This window comes from Ovis aries, chromosome 3, assembly GCF_016772045.2.
Source record: "Ovis aries strain OAR_USU_Benz2616 breed Rambouillet chromosome 3, ARS-UI_Ramb_v3.0, whole genome shotgun sequence".
NCBI lineage: Eukaryota > Metazoa > Chordata > Mammalia > Artiodactyla > Bovidae > Ovis > Ovis aries.
The window spans coordinates 189604464-189621630 of record NC_056056.1 but is presented as its reverse complement, the minus strand read 5'-3'; the positions used below and the strand labels follow the sequence as shown (position 1 = coordinate 189621630).

The 17167-nt window shown below is 44.7% G+C and overlaps 2 protein-coding genes across 13 annotated transcripts in view; one reads left to right on the top strand and one right to left on the bottom strand.

Moving 5' to 3' along the window:
- Window positions 1-11563, bottom strand: part of LMNTD1 (lamin tail domain containing 1) — a 507654-nt gene extending 496091 nt beyond the window's left edge. For 8 of the 9 annotated variants that reach the window (XM_060413303.1, XM_060413304.1, XM_060413302.1 and 5 more), the window contains exon 1: window positions 11044-11563. The gene's annotated coding sequence lies outside the window, so the exon portion shown is untranslated. Of the gene's footprint in view, window positions 1-1328; window positions 1402-11043 lie in introns of all 9 variants that reach the window. The other variant, XM_060413306.1, reaches the window with a different exon arrangement.
- The window catches only part of RASSF8 (Ras association domain family member 8), a 140684-nt gene continuing 130916 nt past the window's right edge, over window positions 7400-17167 (top strand). The window contains exon 1 of one of the 4 annotated variants that reach the window (XM_060413300.1): window positions 7400-10960. The gene's annotated coding sequence lies outside the window, so the exon portion shown is untranslated. Of the gene's footprint in view, window positions 10961-12061; window positions 12162-12261; window positions 12410-17167 lie in introns of those variants that run through there. The other 3 variants (XM_012175153.4, XM_042247377.1, XM_060413299.1) reach the window with 3 other exon arrangements.

Sequence of the window (17167 nt, the reverse complement as noted above, 5' to 3'; positions counted from 1 at the left end):
TAGTTCACTTGTGAGCTATATGCCTGATTTGCTTGTAAATTGACTTGGAAATTTATCAATCTTTCTAAAATAGTAGGTTTAATTTTTTTTTGCTGGGTGAGCAGTCCATGGAGAGAAAGCTTTGATGCTGCTGGGACAGCCCAATCCTCACTCTCTACCCCTCAGCCTCAGCACACTTGGAGGACCAGGTGAAAGGGATCTGCTTAACCCAGACCTTAATTTACAATTCCAGTCTAATCTCTGCAACCTGAACCCATGCCAACTGTATGCTTCATTCTCTCAACTCTTTTTAAGTCTTGCCTCACTCATTAACCACATATCATACTAGGAAAAAGTGTAGATTTTGAAACCAGACTTCCTGGATCTGAATCTCAGCTGTGCCACATCTAATGACGGACTATGATTTGGCTTCCTAATCTATAAAATGGGTATTATAATAGTATATATGATACGGGTTGCTATATTTTAAAATTTATTATGTTAGAGGTATTTAGAACAGTATTAAATAGCCAAGACATCACTTTGTTGACAAAGTTCCATCTACTCAAAGCAATGGCTTTTCCAGTACTCACGTATGAATGTGAAAGCTGGACCATAAAAAAGACTGAGTGCCGAAGAACTGATGCTTTTGAACTGTGGTTCTGGAGGAGACTCTTGGAGTCCCCTGGACTGCAAAGAGATCAAACCAGTCAATCCTAAAGGAAATCAACCCTGAATATTCATTGGAAGGACTGATGCTGAAGCTGAAGCTCCAAAACTTTGGCCACCTGATGCAAAGAACTGACTCATTTGAAAAGACCCTGATGCTGGGAAAGATGGAGAACAGGAGGAGAAGGGGACAACAGAGGATGAGATGCCTGGATGGCACACCCACTCAATGGACAGGAGTCTGAGCAAACTCTAGGAGCTGGCAATGGACAAGGAGGCCTGGCGTGCTGCAGTCCATGGGGTCACTAAGAGTCGAACACGACTCAGTGACTGAACTGAACTGAAAGTATATTCTCACCTATAAGCCTGCAGATAATAATAATAATAGCAACAACAACACTTACTTATCAAGCAGTAAATGCTTGATAAGTGTTATCAAGCCATGTAAATGCTTTACACACATTATTCCAGTTAATCACTGTAACTCTTTACATGCTACCAATATTATCCTCTTCTCCCCTACCCCGTACTTTTTTTGCAGATAAGAAAGCTAAGGTCTTAAATAGGAAGAAGCAGAGTCAGGACTTCAACCAAGATCTGTCTTGACATCCTCCCAATCTTTCTGAGAAAAGAGCTTTAGCGTTCTCTTAAAGCTCTTTTATTTCAACAGACTGAATTACCTCCCATGCAGGTCAGGAAGACTGGGATCCCCACCCAGGGTGATGAGCAGCAGCAGGAAGGGAAGGGCCTCTCCTGGAAAGTGTGAGGAATAAGACAATGACACCATTACTGTCTTAACCAGCCACCCCGTTGTGTCACATGGCACCTATGTGGGCTATACTGCTAAGGGCACCCCAACCCCTTACTTATTTGAGAACCATATCGGGAAATATTCTGGTTCCAGCCAGGGTGGTACTATTCGTAATCTCAATGTCAGTAGTTCTTGGAGTCATTTATTTCTATCCCAGCCTGTAGGGTAAAGGGAACATCTCTTTCATTCCCTGATTAGGGAAAAAATTATGGTCTTCCTCCCTTCCTTCAGAGCCTATAATAGCCAGTATCTTACACTCTTGCCCCATACTCATCTATTCATTCATGTCAAAAATGTACCATCCATTAGTCTAAAATGGTGCCTTCAGTGGAAGGCTTGGGGCTGAAGCGCCAGGGGAGGAAGAGAAGGGAAGTCTCTGAGTTTACTAGAGGAACACTGTTAACTGCCTTGTAACCTCTCCTGTACACCTGCCCACACCTGTGTCTCCCGGGGGGCTCTCCATCTGCCTCCCTCACTCCCCCACAAGACCACAGAGCCTTTCCTCAGCACCTCCCAGGATAGCCTTGGGGTGTTCCCCTGAAATGCAGCCTTACAGCACAGCCTCTGTTTTTCTCAAAGACCAGCCATAGTACCCACACTGGGCTTGGCTCATGGAGCTAAACTTAGAAAGGGAAACAGCCTGGGATGGATAAATATTCAAACTATTTTACAATTGCGCTCATTTCACATGCTAGCAAGGTAATGCTCAAAATCTTTCAAGTTAGGCTTCAACAGCATGTGCACTGAGAACTTCCAGATGTACAAGCTGGATTTAGAAAAGGCAGAGGAACCAGAGATCAAATTGGCAACATCCGTTGAATCATAGAAAAAGCAAGAGAATTTCATAAAAATATCTACTTCTGCTTCATTGACTATGCTAAAGCTTTGACTGTGTGGATCATAACAGACTGTGGAAGATTCTTCAAGAGATGGGAATACCAGATCACCTGACCTGCCTCCTGAGAAATCTGGGTGCAGATCAAGAATCAACAGTTAGAAATGGACATGGAACAACAGACTGGTTCCAAACTGGGAAGGAGTATGTCAAGGCTGTATATTGTCACCCTGCTTATTTAACTTATATGCAGAGTACATCATAAGAAATGCTGGGCTGGATGAAGCACAAGCTGAATCAAGAGTGCAAGAAGAAATATCAACAACCTTAGATATGCAGAGTCAAGTGGGCCTTAGAAAGCATCACTATGAACAAAGCTAGTGGAGGTGATAGAATTCCAGTTGAGCTATTTCAAATCCTGAAAGATGATGCTGTGAAAGTGCTGCACTCAATATGCCAACAAATATGGAAAACTCAGCAGTGGCCACAGGACTGGAAAAGGTCAGTTTTCATTCCAATCCCAAAGAAAGGCAATGTCAAAGAATGCTCAAACTACCGCACAATTGCACTCATCTCATATGCTAGTAAACTAATGCTCAAAATTCTCCAAGCCAGGCTTCAGCAATACATGAACCGTGAACTTCCTCATGTTCAAGCTGGTTTTAGAAAAGGCAGAGGAACAGGAGATGAAATTGCCAACATCCGCTGGATCATGGAAAAACCAAGAGAGTTCCAGAAAAACATCTATTTCTGCTTTATTGACTATGCCAAAGCCTTTGACTATGTGGATCACAATAAACTGTGGAAAATTCCGAAAGAGATGGAAATACCAGACCACCTGACCTGCCTCTTGAGAAATCTATATGCAGGTCAGGAAGCAACAGTTAGAACTGGACATGGAACAACAGACTGGTTCCAAATAGGAAAAGGTGTACGTCAAGGCTGTATGTTGTCACCCTGCTTATTTAACTTATATGCAGAGTACATCATGAGAATGCTGGACTGGAAGAAACACAAGCTGGAATCAAGATTGCCGGGAGAAATATCAATAACCTCAGATATGCAGATGACACCACGCTTATGGCAGAAAGTTAAGAGGAGCTAAAGAGCCTCTTGATGAAAGTGAAAGAGGAGAGTGAAAAAGTTGGCTTAAAGCTCAACATTCAGAAAATGAAGATCATGGCATCCGGTCCCATCACTTCATGGGAAATAGACGGGGAAACAGTGGAAACAGCGTCAGACTTTATTTTTTTGGGCTCCAAAATCACCACAGATGGTGACTGCAGCCATGAAATTAAAAGATGCTTACTCCTTGGAAGAAAAGTTATGACCAAGCTAGATAGCATATTCAAAAGCAGGGACATAACTTTGCCGACTAAGGTCCGTCTAGTCAAGGCTATGGTTTTTCCTGTGATCATGTATGGATGTGAGAGTTGGACTGTGAAGAAGGCTGAGCACCAAAGAATTGATGCTTTTGAACTGTGGTGTTGGAGAAGACTCTTGAGAGTCCCTTGGACTGCAAGGAGATCCAACCAGTCCATTCTGAAGGAGATCAACCCTGGGATTTCTTTGGAGGGAATGATGCTGAAGCTGAAACTCCAGTACTTTGGCCACCTCGTGCGAAGAGCTGACTCATTGGAAAAGACTCTGATGCTGGGAGGGATTGGGGGTCAGTAGGAGAAGGGGACGACTGAGGATGGGATGGCTGGATGGCATCCCTGACTCGATGGACGTGAGTCTGAGTGAACTCCGGGAGATGGTAATGGACAGGGAAGCCTGGCGTGCTGCGATTCATGGGGTCGCAAAGAGTTGGACACGACTGAGCGACTGAACTGAACTGAACTGAACTGAACCACCCTAATGGCAGAAAGTGAAGAGGAACTAAAGAGTTTTTTTTTATAAAGGTGAAAGAAGAGAGTGAAAAAGCTGGCTTCAAACTCAACATTCAAAAAACAAAGATCATGGCATCCAGTCCCATCACTTCATGGCAAATAGATGGGGAAACAGTGTAAACAGTGAGAGACTATTTTCTTGGGCTCCAAAATCACTGTTGACAGTGACTGCAGCGCTGAAATTAAAACACTTCCTCCTTGGAAGAAAAGTTATGACAAATCTAGACAGTGTATTAAAAAGTAGAGACATCTCTTTGCCAACGGAAGTCCATCTAGTCAAAGCTACAGTTTTTTCCAGTAGTCATGTACAGGCGTGAGAGTTAGACCATAAAGAAGGCTTAATGCTAAAGAATGGATGCTTTCAAACTGTGGTGCTGAGAAGACTCTTGAGAGTCCCTTGGACTGTGTGGAGATCAAATCAGTCAGACCTAAAGGAAATCAATCCTGAATATTCACTGGAAGGACTGATACTGAAGCTGAAGCTCCAATACTTTGGTCACCTGATGTGAAGAGCTGACTCACTGGAAAAGACCCTTTTGCTGGAAAAGATTGAGGGCAGGAGGAGAAGGGGACGACAGAGGATGAGATGGTTGGATGGCATCACTGACTCAATGGACATGAGTGTGAGCAAACTTTGGGAGACAGGGAAGGACAGAGGAGCCTGCCATGCCGCAGTCCATGGGGTGACAAAGAGTGGGACACGACTTAGTGACTGACAAATTAAAAATCTCCCCATGTCCACTATCATATTTAGCTGTCAAAGTATTATAGGATGTCAGAGAAGCTGAAGTTGAATGTTTATTATATCAAGAGTGGTGGGGAAAAGGGATAAGAATCTGAAAAGGAACGTATAACTGAATCACTTGGCTGTATACCCAACACTAACATAAGACTGCAAATCAATTAAAAAAAAAAAAAAAGAGAGCAGTGGAAAAGCTGTTTGAAGAAAGGCAAGTGCAGCTCCAGTGGCCAGGGAAGATGGAAACCCTGGTGTGCAGCTCAGGGATTGATGGAAGAAAGATAAATAGGCAAGTACCGTTTCTGGGGGCAGTGGAAGAAAGGGGGAGCTTGGCAAGTGGGCCTCAGACATAAGCCTTAACCCAAGGTGCCCTTGTCCCATCCCAGCCTGTCTGGAGCTATCCTACATTTCCCTAACATCCTTTGCTCCTTCCTTGCTGGGCACTGCACCTCAGTCCCTTCAGCCTCCACCATCCACCCCTGCTTAGCATGACGTGCAGGTAAGGAGGGAGGGAGTTGGCTCCTCACAACGCCAAGTTGTGCTCTGAACATACCTTCCTTTAGAAACATGGTCACACGTGGTACTTGGCCTCTGAGCAACTTTTTAGTAGTATGCTTCAGTTGTTACAGGATCAGTAAGGGTTGGTATGGGGCTCTGATTTGTTAGTGGGTACTGCTGGTACCCTTCTCAGATCCCTTTCTCGGGCTGTCGGTTACTAAATGCAGGTGCCTCCCTCTCAGAGAATCCTCTTTGCCCTTGGGGAATAGGAGGTGCCATGCCTTAGGTGTTACCACCAACCCACAGCCAATGAGTGACCCATAATAGGGGTGTAAAAGGCCAGTCTCTTTGCGCCAAGGGACCAACTCCACAGCCCAATTCCTGCTCTGGATTTCCCATAGGAAGTACTTCCCCTCCCCCTTTTTCTGAAGCACAGAATCCCTGCCTCAGGCTCCACTTCCAGAGAACCTGATCTAAGATACAGGCTCATCTCGTGTTTACTAGAGGTCCTTTATTGTCACCATAGCAATACATCTCTGGGGAAACCAAGGGTGAGAAGAGGAACAGCTTGACAGGACCCTAACCAAATGGGGACATATAATCCCACTCAGTGTATAATATTCCAGTTGTCGATGGTCAGTTACTAAGTCGTGTCTGACTCTTTGCCACCCCATGGAGTGCGGCATGCCAGGCTCCTCTGTCCTCCATTATCTCCCAGAGTTTGCTCAAATTCATGGCCATTGAGTCGGTGATGCCATCCAACCATCTCATCCTCTGCTGCTCCCTATTCCTGGCCCTATACCTAATATCTGCCCTTCTGCTAACATTAACAGTCCACCTTCTACCAAATTTGAAATGAAGATTTACTTTGTTCATACTCTAATTTCTCTCTTCTTACAGAATATGAATTATTATACTTGTTAAAAGAATTGGATGTGCAGCATTTATTATTACTCAATATATGTTACAGTTCTTTCAAATGTTGCTGAATGATTCTAAATTATTTTATACTAATTATTCTTACTATGATCATATAAATCTCACATTTTAAATTCGTTGTGGGGCTGTTTCCTTTCCAGGAACTATAAACTGTATTATTGTCCATGACTGGGTCCTTGATAAGGAGGCTCTGGTTAAACCAGCAGTGTTATAAACAGATCAGATTTCCAGTTTGCAATTAATAAAAATATATAATTGAATACATGAAGGCAAAGCAGAAGATAATTTAATCTTGCTGCTATAATTCAGAGTCATATGGGATCATCATTATAAACCCCAATTATAGCACTGGAAACATGGAGGGAGTTGGTGAGTGGCTTTCAGGCTGAAAGAATGTCAGACAGTTCAGATTTTACTGCATATATTTACAAAGGTACAACTTCATAACATCAAGCACTGCATTCACTGTTTTTCCCCAATATTCTAATCCCAGTACAGGCTCTTGCTGAGCTAGTCTCAGCTGACTAAATCTACTCTTCTAGCCTATAATTAAAAAAATAAGAAAACTTTCATGGTATTAGCCTCTCAAAAACTTCTACCTAAATAAGAAGCCAATCACATTTTAAATCCTATTTCTAAATATATTTGCATTTATTCCTTTTGATATACCCTGTTATAATTTCCTTTTATAGTTTATGCTTTTTCTTTTCATACTGCTTTTCACTGTTTAATAAAACATATTGATCGTCATCCTCCTGCCCCATCATGTTATTAGAGGGTCTTTTAAGGAGCTGTTTATGATTTGGTATCTAAATGTTTTATTATTTTTTTAAACAAGAAACTATCATTAAATTAAAAATTCTTATAGATCTGAGAATTGTTGGTTGTTTCTAAAAAGGCCCTTTATGTTGGTCAAGTAAATCACAATAATTATAGATCTTTGCTGTGTTTCAGTATGTGTACAAGATTTTCATTAGGAAGGATAAAAAAAAACATATTTAATTGCTTTCTACACACATACTGAAGAGAGATTTTATTTTTTTTTCCTTCTAAACTTGTAACAGTGACTAAATGCAGGCTTGGTAAGTTTCTGAAAAACTCTAAATGATCCTATTTGTACAAATTTTAGTAGATGACCTCAGGCTTCTAGGTGGCCTTGATGTCACAAGACTGGAGTTGTAACTCCAGCTATTACATCTGTGTTTTAGGCAAGAATAGTGCTTGAGTCAGCCATGCTCATAAATGAGGACACACAAATGAGTTTTCCTGGAAGGCCCATACAACACCTTCCGTGCACAGGGCCAAAACTTAGTAGCCGCTATCTGCAAGGAAGGCTGTGAGAGAGAACTTCTCATTGAGCACAAAATCAGGTTTCTATTTCTAAGAAAGAAGTGGAGAAACAGAATGGGATAGGCAACTAGCATTATTTGCCTTTTTTCCTCTTTTGGGCTTCCCTGGCAGCTCAGATGGTAAAGCGTCTGCCTACAATGCGGGAAACCTGGGTTCGATCCCTGGGTTGGGAAGATCCCCTGGAGAAGGCAATGGCAACCCACTCCAGTACTCTTGCCTGGAGAATCCCATGGATGGAGGAGCCTGGTAGGCCACAGTCCATGGGGTTCCAAAGAGTTGGACACGACTGAGCAACTTCACTTTTTTTTTTTCCTCTTTAGCACCACTTTTCTCAGATGGACTGTGAGCTCACAGAAGGCTGAGATTATGTCATGTCAATTTGCGTTAAGCTCAGAACCTAGCACAATACCATATTTATTATGTTTCTGCTATGTTTATTATTTAAGGAAATGGAACTCTCTGCTCGTTATGCATTAGAAAGATGATCCAAGGCAAATATAACATGAGCAGGTGACATGAGTTTACTGCATTTATACTGTCATTCATTAATTTCACTGTTATTTCAACTCATATTAATTGAGCTCCCAGTCTGAGCCAGGCCTGTGTCATGCACGGGGGATACACAGACAAATACAAGATAGCCCCTGGCTGTACGAAGGGGATGGGGGAGCGAGGTTGGGGAGCAATTTCAGGGTCACATGGTAAGAGAACCTAGGAGTGGTCCTGAGCCACTGGTTGAGATTAAAGTACTCTGGGTAAAACACAGAGTGTGATGAAGGAGGGGGAAAGAAGGAAAAACAGTGGAGTTAGAAAATAATGGGATGTCTAAGTTAAAATCCACAATTCACTCCTTCCAGCACACATACCTTCTTCGAGACAAAAATGTTTGTTTCTCTCTTGGGACTTCCTCCCAACACACGTGGCTCTTAATGGATCTGACCCACTGACAAGCTTCTTCTGGCCTAAGCCATAGACACGACTGTGTTTCATGGGCCTTATCTGAGCACAGTACAACTATCTTCCCAGCATCCCATCTTCCAAGGTGGTGTTCTGGTGGACCAGTTTGGGAAATGCTGGCCTAGATACATATTTCTCCAGCTTAGCCATATGATTCCATAGACACAACAAAAAGAGTTGCCAGGGATTTCCAGAGAAAGGAATTTATTTCCATGAACTGCACATGTGAACTTAGTGTGTTAACACCTTGGGTTTCAGGTATATAGGTCACCAAAAGGAAAGAGGTTTTATTGGACTAATGAGGCATCATTTCAGCAATCACACAGTCAAAAAAGCTATTCAGATAACAATTTCACTAGTAATGAAGACAGTATCTTTTCTTTCTGCAAATAATTCAGTTCATGACATATATGGCTAGAAATGTATCTTCATCAATTTCTACTTTCTTTGCCTACCCCAGAAAAAGAGGTGTCTTCCTAACCATGAAGCAGAAGTCATAAAAGAGAGATTTGAAGATTCCATTCTGTGGCCTTGAAGATGCAGAAAGAGACCATAAGCCAAGAGATGGAGAAACTAGAAGAGGCAAATAAGTGGATTTTCCCCTAGAGCCTCCAAGACAAACAACAGCCCACATTTTGATTTTGGGATTTCTGATCTCTGGTGCTGCAATAACACATTCTTATAGCCTCTAAGTTTGCAGTAACTTGTTTACAGTTAGCAGCAGGAAACTAATAAAACATACAACATAACTCTAGGTGCTTTTGACTAGTTCATTCACACTGATTCAGGAAAGAGGAGACATATGTCTCTCTCCCTTGGGATTCTCCTCTTTTCTGAATCCACCCTCTCAGATTCTTCTCTTGCATATAAAATCTGACTGTGTCACAGGGCTTTAAGTGCATGAATACTCACTTATTCAAGTTAGGTTACTTTCAGGGAATATAATTAGAGACCAGAAATAAAGGTTGTTTACAAATCCTGCCAAGGACATTTGGTGTGATCTCAGGAAGGCTTAACAGGGATGTGATTTACAGCTAAGAAAGCTCAAAACAAATTATACTATATGCTGAACAAAGAATGAATTAACCACATGGGGCTAAGGTAGGGAAAAGACTTGTCTCGGTTTATCCAGGCTGGACAATGGTAAGTTCACTGGCATCTGTAGCCACCAAGAGGACAACACATGGGCATGAGGACACCTCAACAGGTTCCTGGATCCTAGCAAGTGCTTCTCTTAAACAGTGGACACAGTTACTCAATCATAATAAATTTCATCTTGATTTACATGCTGGTCGTATGAAAGGTGGTTGTCATGAGTCAGTCAACTTGTTCACCTCTGGACAAATGATAAAACCAAGGTCAGCACCCTCCTGGTGATCAACAGAAACAAGATTAAGGTTCTTCTGCTTGGTAAGAGCTGGAGCCCAGGTTCAACAATAATCACACCCCATACTGTTATCACTCATCCCTGTTTCAGGACCTCCATAAAAGAAGGATGACTATTCCAGCAAAACAAGGGAGGCAGGTTCTACAAAAGAAGAACCGGTCAACAGTGGCAAATGTCACATGGGGGCTGAATTTTTCCATCACATTTGGCAATCAGGCAGTGACTGATGTTATTCAGCGGAGTGAAAGGTTGACAGGGAATGAGAGCTTAAGAAATGTTAACATTAAGGCTGGAAAACTCCTCTGAGAAGAGGATCCAATGCCCTCCATCTTTCAAAAAGTTCCCCTGGGTTTTACACTTGAATCAGAGAGAACTCTTCCTGTCCCCAAATCCTCCAACTGTTGATTAGCCAAATTTGAGTCTTACCACCTCTCTCCTCAGTTCACCTCCGAAGCAGAGGAACTAATGAGCTGTGCAAGAGCTAAAGGTCAAAAAAACAAGAGGAAGAAGCAAAAAGTCTACCAACTCAAACTCCAAACAAGTCAAGCCTAAGGAAGGTGAGCGGTCACAAGCTGTGCTTCATATGTAATCATGCCAGTTTCAATTATTAAAAAACCAACAAAAAGACGAGTGTCTGGAGAATCAAAAGGGACACTTTATCTTCGAAATGCTTCCTTGCGTCTCATTCATCATCTATCCTCATACCATCTCCCTCCAAACTGAAAGCCCTTCCTGAGTTGTGAGCTTGTGTGACTACAAGTCTGCACCGAAGACCGAATTTTGTCCGGTGACTAGAGTAACCGCATGCCATAGAAAAGAGGTGGAACAGTGAAAACGACACATACATGTGCGTTTCCAAATAAAAACACCGCTCTCCTTCCTCGACGATGTGCTCTACTCTAAGGTAGATGTGTGTAGGGGCTGGGGTTGGGTGGGGGAGCGGTTTTCTGAATCTGAGCCCAGCTCTTTTTAAACTTGGTTACTCACGTCTGATTCATTCGCTGTGTTTTTCGTCTCCTGTCTCTGTCATTGCCTGCTGCTGAGAAGGGGGTCGCTGAATCACTGCCACTCCAGATGAAAAGCAATTCAGACCGTCAGTCCTGGGGGGATGGAAGGGCCCTTTTTTTTTTTTTTTTTCCGTTTTTTTTTTTTTTTCCTTTCTTTTTTTTTCCTTTCTTTTTTTTTTTTTTAACAGAGTCTGCAGAAAAAGCCTCCTACTTTCCGGGGTGACCGAGGAGGGCAGTTTTACAAGTCTCACCCCCGGGCGATGGAAGATTTTGCTCCGTGAGAGTCAGCGAGGCACCGTGTCTGGCTCTCGGGTCCACCGGGCCTCGGTGGGCGGGGGTGCGTCGCGGGCCGGGTGGCTCGGGGGCCGCGCCGGCGAAGGGGGCGGGGGCCCGAGCGGCCGGGCCGCGCTCCCCGCCGCTTTAAAAGATCCCACAATGCAGCGCTGGCGTCCCAGTTCCGTTACAATGTCTCTCCCGGCGCCGGAGAACCGGCGAGGCGCGGGAGGGGGAGCCGGGGAGCGGCGGCTGTAACCCGAGCGCCCGGCCGAGGGGGGCGCCCCCGCGCCGCCGCTCTCGCGGGCTCAGCCCGCGGCCCGGCTAAGGGGCGGAGCCGCCTGCCGCTCGGCCCGGCCCGGCCCCCAGCCCGGCCCCCCGCCCAGAGGCACCGGCCGCGGGAGCGAGCCGGCCGCCGAGTCCGCCGCCAGCGCTCGTCCGGCACCCCTCACCGCGCCCGGCGCCCAGCTGCTCGCCGATCCTCACCGGCCCGCTCGCTCGCGGCCATCTGCGCGGCGCTGGGAGCAGCTCCCGCCGGCGGCGCCGCGGCTGCCCGCGCGCTCGCACACCCCGGCACCCCCGCCCCGGGCGTCCGCGCTCACCTAGCGCCGGCCCGGAGGTGCGCGGACAGGGCGCGCCGCGGAGCCGGGGCCTCCCGCCGGTGCGGGGCGCGCGGCCGGCGGAGCGCCGGGGACCGAGGCGCGCGGGGCTGCGCCGCCGGGGACCGGCGCTGGGCGGCCGCTGGGCTCCGGCCGCCGCCGCGTCCCCAGCGCCCCAGCCGGCCCCGCGGGGCGGCCTGCGGGGGCGGCGCAGTTGCGAAACTGAGTAAGTATTAACTTTACTGGGCGGCCGCGATCTCTGGGCAGCGTCCGAGGACCCCTCCCTCCTCCTCCCGGAGCCTTTGGGCTCTCCCTTCCCCGCCCCTCTCTCTGCACCTCGGGTTTCCTCGCCCGGTCAGCTCCAGCCCCGCCGCCGCCGCGGGCTCCGGCTTCCTCCGGTTCACCTTTTGCCTGCTGTCTCCCCCTTTGCGCGTTCACCCCGCCGCAGACCCGCGCCTTGACCAAGACTACGAGGTTGTTCCCAGCCTCTCTGTTTCCTCCCAGTGTCCTTGGCCGGGGAGTTTAGAGGCCACTTTTGTTGGGAAGGGAAACGTATGACTGGCTTCTTTAATATTTTTCTCTCTGAATGGAAATCGGATGCTCGCTTGCCCAGCGTCGGCTTGGTGAAAGCTTATTTCTTTCCTTTGAAACGATGATTGGTTTACAGGTTTTTAAATGTTGTTTGAACAATTAACCATCCTGTTCCTATTCCCGCTTGCCGCCAATCCGTCTGGGGAGGGGAGTCCAGATGAGGGGACATTCAAAGTAATTCTGTTTTTCAACTAGAAACTTTGAGAGGATTCGTCGCGGAAAGCTTAGTAAGATTGAACCTGAAGGGACGTGAGCTTTGAATGTGAGGTCCACGGGTGGCACAGTGTCTTACAACCCGAGTACCTGGACTTCTAATCGAGTGTTGCTTTGTTATTTTAGCATCCTAGAGCCGCCTGGGGTTGCTAGACCACTACTTTCTCAGCATCAAACGGCATCTTGAGCAGTGCAAGCGTCGGATGTGATTGTCCACTGATCTTTAGGCATTCAGACGGGAAGTAGATGCAGGGCACGTTTCATAGCTGACTTAAACCCGTCAGGTTAGCGCAGTCAATACATGGACGCATTGCATTTTTTGTTTTTGTTTTTAATCCTCCAGCCTGGTGACAGCGAGGACGAACATTTATGAGTTTTCTAGTATAATGTGGCTCAGCAGTTCTTCGTTAGATCTGTTTTGTCCGCAGGAAGCCCCTTTAAATGTGTATAGATCTCTAATTTTGTGTCGATTGGGTTAACCACCCATTCTGGTAGGAGACCCCAGGTAGTCTTTTATTTTTGCTTTTTATTTTCTTTTTTCTTAAGTCTTTCATGTCTGGTCTGCCAGGAGTTGGCAGTCATGTTGTGAAGGAACAGAAAAATGGGAAGCTTTCTTGATGGATTTTCAGCATCCCAACCTTTGCTTGGGTGAGGCAGCAGTGAATGCCAGCTAGCCCTCTGCGGGGAAGCTCTCAATGGACCCGGGAATCGGGAGGCAGGACAGAGAAGAGCTCTGTAGTTTTGGAGGGTGGTCTGTGTGAGATGTTATCTTCTCTCTGGCATATTAATTGGACTTTTAATCCTGTTTATCCCCATGGGGAACTGTCCCCAAACCATAAACATTACCTGTGATCATCCCCCATTTAAAGAAGACCAAATATGATTTGATGTTCATTCTTTTGAAGGATCAAACCCAGCAAAAATAAAATTTGTAATATAGATGGTAAAAACCTTCAAAAAATCTCCCCTTCCTCATTTTCTCTCCTTTTAAGAGTCTCAAAGTGGTGCTCTCAATAAGAGACACAGTTGGCAGTAATGCCTTGAATTCTTTCCAGGTTCGTCGATGATGCCTAATTTGGGGGCTTCAGTAGCTAAAGGGGACATCTGAGAGGGAGGAAATCGTGAGACTGTGCAGGGAGGAAAGGCATTTTAGTTTGCTGAAGTGTCAGCATGCTGCAGGGGAAAGCAGTTAAAAAGAAGGGAGAATGTTTAGATTGCTTTTAGGGTGCATGTTTCCTGAATTTGGCATTTGTGAATTGCAGATTTTAGACTATAAGGTTGTGGTATCATTTCTTTTTGCCTAAAATTTTATTTTTATTAAGGTTTCAATTTTTAATGTGAATCTCAATGCTTGGCCTTTGTAGCCTCTACTGGGTGGCTTGTGTTAATTTTTGACTTGAATGCCTTGGCCATTTTGAGCTGTGATAAGGGTTTGAGAATTTCTTACTCATTAATTGGTCTATCTTATGTTGATATAGGTAATGACTTGAGAGTGAAAATATTGTTCGTCATTGAATATTACTGCTCTTTTCATTATGGTTGATTCCTGGAATAATGACTTTGCTTGTTTATTGTACGGCATTAAGGTCCCAGATATCTTGCTAGTGTTTAAAACATTGCAAAAATCTTTTGCAGGTGGAAATGGAGCGAGGATGAGAGTGAGACAGGAAAGCATTGTGCAGCATAACTCTTAGGATATGGATTTTAAAACTAACGTATCACCTGTTTACTTTCCTTGTATGCTAGCTTGCTCCAGCCCTAAATAGATTTCAAAATTCAGAGTGCAGAGGTAGTTTCCAAGAGCTCTCTATAGTGGAAAGAATGCTTATCCCATAGCCAGCCAGCCAGACTCAGGTGGTAAGTGTAACTTTGTTACTCCAGCTGAATGAGCTTGGTGGAGCTGGTTCCACATCTGTGAGCTACAGTTTGCTTTCTGTAAAATGGGGATATCATTAGTAAAAGTGATGCCTGACACATCTTAGCCAATAAATGGCAGCATCTGCAACTTCTCAAAAACCAAGCTCAGGATTAATCCACTTTTCCTCCTCTGTTCCTCCTCTGTTCCTCATCTCGTCTACCTAATGAGTGCTCAGGCTGGAGTCGGCTTCCACTAGGTCTTTTGTTCTGTCATCCCCACCTAGCCAGTTTGTCACAAAGTCCTGTCTACTTTTTCTGGCATAATCTCTTTGAAACCTGATTTCAGTCTCCACTGGGCTCCCATCTTAGTTCAAGCAACCATCCTCATTCCCCACTGCAGAGACCTGCTGCTCACGCTCTGCCCTCCTTCCAGCCCTTCTTCCCACCAGCAGCCAGAAAGGGAAAAAAGAAGTCACTTGCTGTTTAAAGTCTTCAGAGCTCTTCTTCTTGGGATGAAATATAAAATCTACAAGGTCCTGTGTGGTTTGGCAGCGTCCCCCATCATCATCTGTGGTCAGCCACAGGATCCAACTCTATAGCCAGCTCAGCTAGGGCTACTGCTGGTGGTCTGTTTTAGGATCACCCCCTCGAGGAATTTCTCATCCTCTGTGCTGGTTCTGATATCCTCTATAAAGGTCTTCTCTGAGAAGGCCACTCTTAAAGTCATGCAACTTAGAACCCCTTTATTGTCTCCCTCATAGAGTTAGCTTTTCCTTCTTAATGCTTACCACAATTTATAATTATTATTTGTCTCATGTTTCTCTCATGCCTTTGAGAGCAGAAATAATGCCTGGTTTATTCACTAGTCTATAGATACCAGTGCTTCTTGTGTGTATAGTAAATGTTTAATAACTATTATTGTAATGAGTAAGATAGTAATACAAGTTGTGATTTGTATATTGATTGCCTTCTTTATCACTGTTAAACCTACTTCTCCTAACACAAAAGCCAGGCTTGGTTATCTCCTACATTCCTTCTTTGCTGGTTTTATGTATACCATGAAATAACCTTTGCACATATCAGGTAAAATGAATACATTGAGGCTCTATGGAAAATTCACAAATAAACTGAGACACCTTTTCATTAGTGTTACTCTTGTGATTTTTTGTAGATAATCCTTTTTTCTAAGTACATCATTAAAGGGATTAGGGTGTTTTTTTTTTCTTTCAGTAATCCTGTGCTGATGAAAAAAACCTTACCATGTCATATTACTTTGCATGTCATGTGATAACATGTTAGTCAGCAGCTGTGGATTACACAGTGATTGAATTCAAAGGAAGGAAGGACAGATTGGTAGAAAAAGGAGAGTTATAGACCTGAAGATGCCCAATACTGTCCAGGTGTTGCTGTAACTTGTATAAATAACTAGGTATCGCTTGGCCATTTAGTTAAGGTAGAGAGGTAGTTGCTTAAAAATGGGAGCCACCTAGAGGTATGGAAGTTCTTTTTCCCCTCTCTCTGAAACATTCCTTATTCTAGCCAAAAAAGTCTCATGACTTTCCAAGGCCAAGGAAGGCTTAAAGCTTTGAGTGTTTTTGTCATGTGGTTGCTCTTTACAAAACATTCACTTGATGCACTATGACTCTGAAGTATTTGTCTTTATTAATGTTTCTGGCCTCTACTTCTTGCATAATCATCCACATGTTCTTTTGACTTTAGTTTTTTAGGACTTTGATTTCCTTTTAGAACTTACCCTCACACCCTCAGCGTGCAGTAATTCCAGTTCTTTCCCAATTTTGTATCTGGTAGGTCACCAAGTGTACAGGGAACTTAGGAGGTGATTGTAGGATTTATTTCTTTGCACTCAACCTCTAGTTTTCCCTTAAATGTTCTGTATCTTTGACCCTGAGTTTTTGCCACCTAAAAGTTGGATGGCTTCAGGTGGCGAGAGTAGAACAAGGGAGATGAAAGCATTTTGAGCCTCTTGTTATGTGCCAAGCTCTGGGCTAGGTGCTCTTACGGAAGAGAAGTGGGTAGTTTACCTGGTTAACATCATGAAAAGATATCTTCAGCTTTTCATACATGGGCTTCACTCAAGGAGATTGTTCTTGTCATCCCCTCATTTTCCCATCTTTTATTTTCTAGTCAGGAAGCCATGACAAGTAGAAATGCCCTCTCTAGCCAGACCCTCTTCCTCACCTTGATCCTTATTTAAACCTGCTTTTCCTTGTATAAAAATACTGGGAGGGGGACTGAAGAGGGGTGCACAGTGTGGCATGCCTTTGTGGGAAGGCTCTGTGCCCCAGGATGCTCGCACCCTGGGTGTGTGTGTGTGTTGTGTGCACACACTCAATCATGTCTGAGTCTTTGTGACCCCATGGATTGGTAGCCTGCCAGGCTCCTCTGTCCATGAGATTTTTCAAGCAAGAATACCGGAGGGGGTTGGCATTCCCTTCCTCGGGATCTTCCTGACTCAGGGATCAAACCTGTGAATCCTGCATTAGCAGCAGATTCTTTACCATTCGCACCACCTGACCTCCAGCCACCCTGTGCTGGAGAAGAAAGTCACTG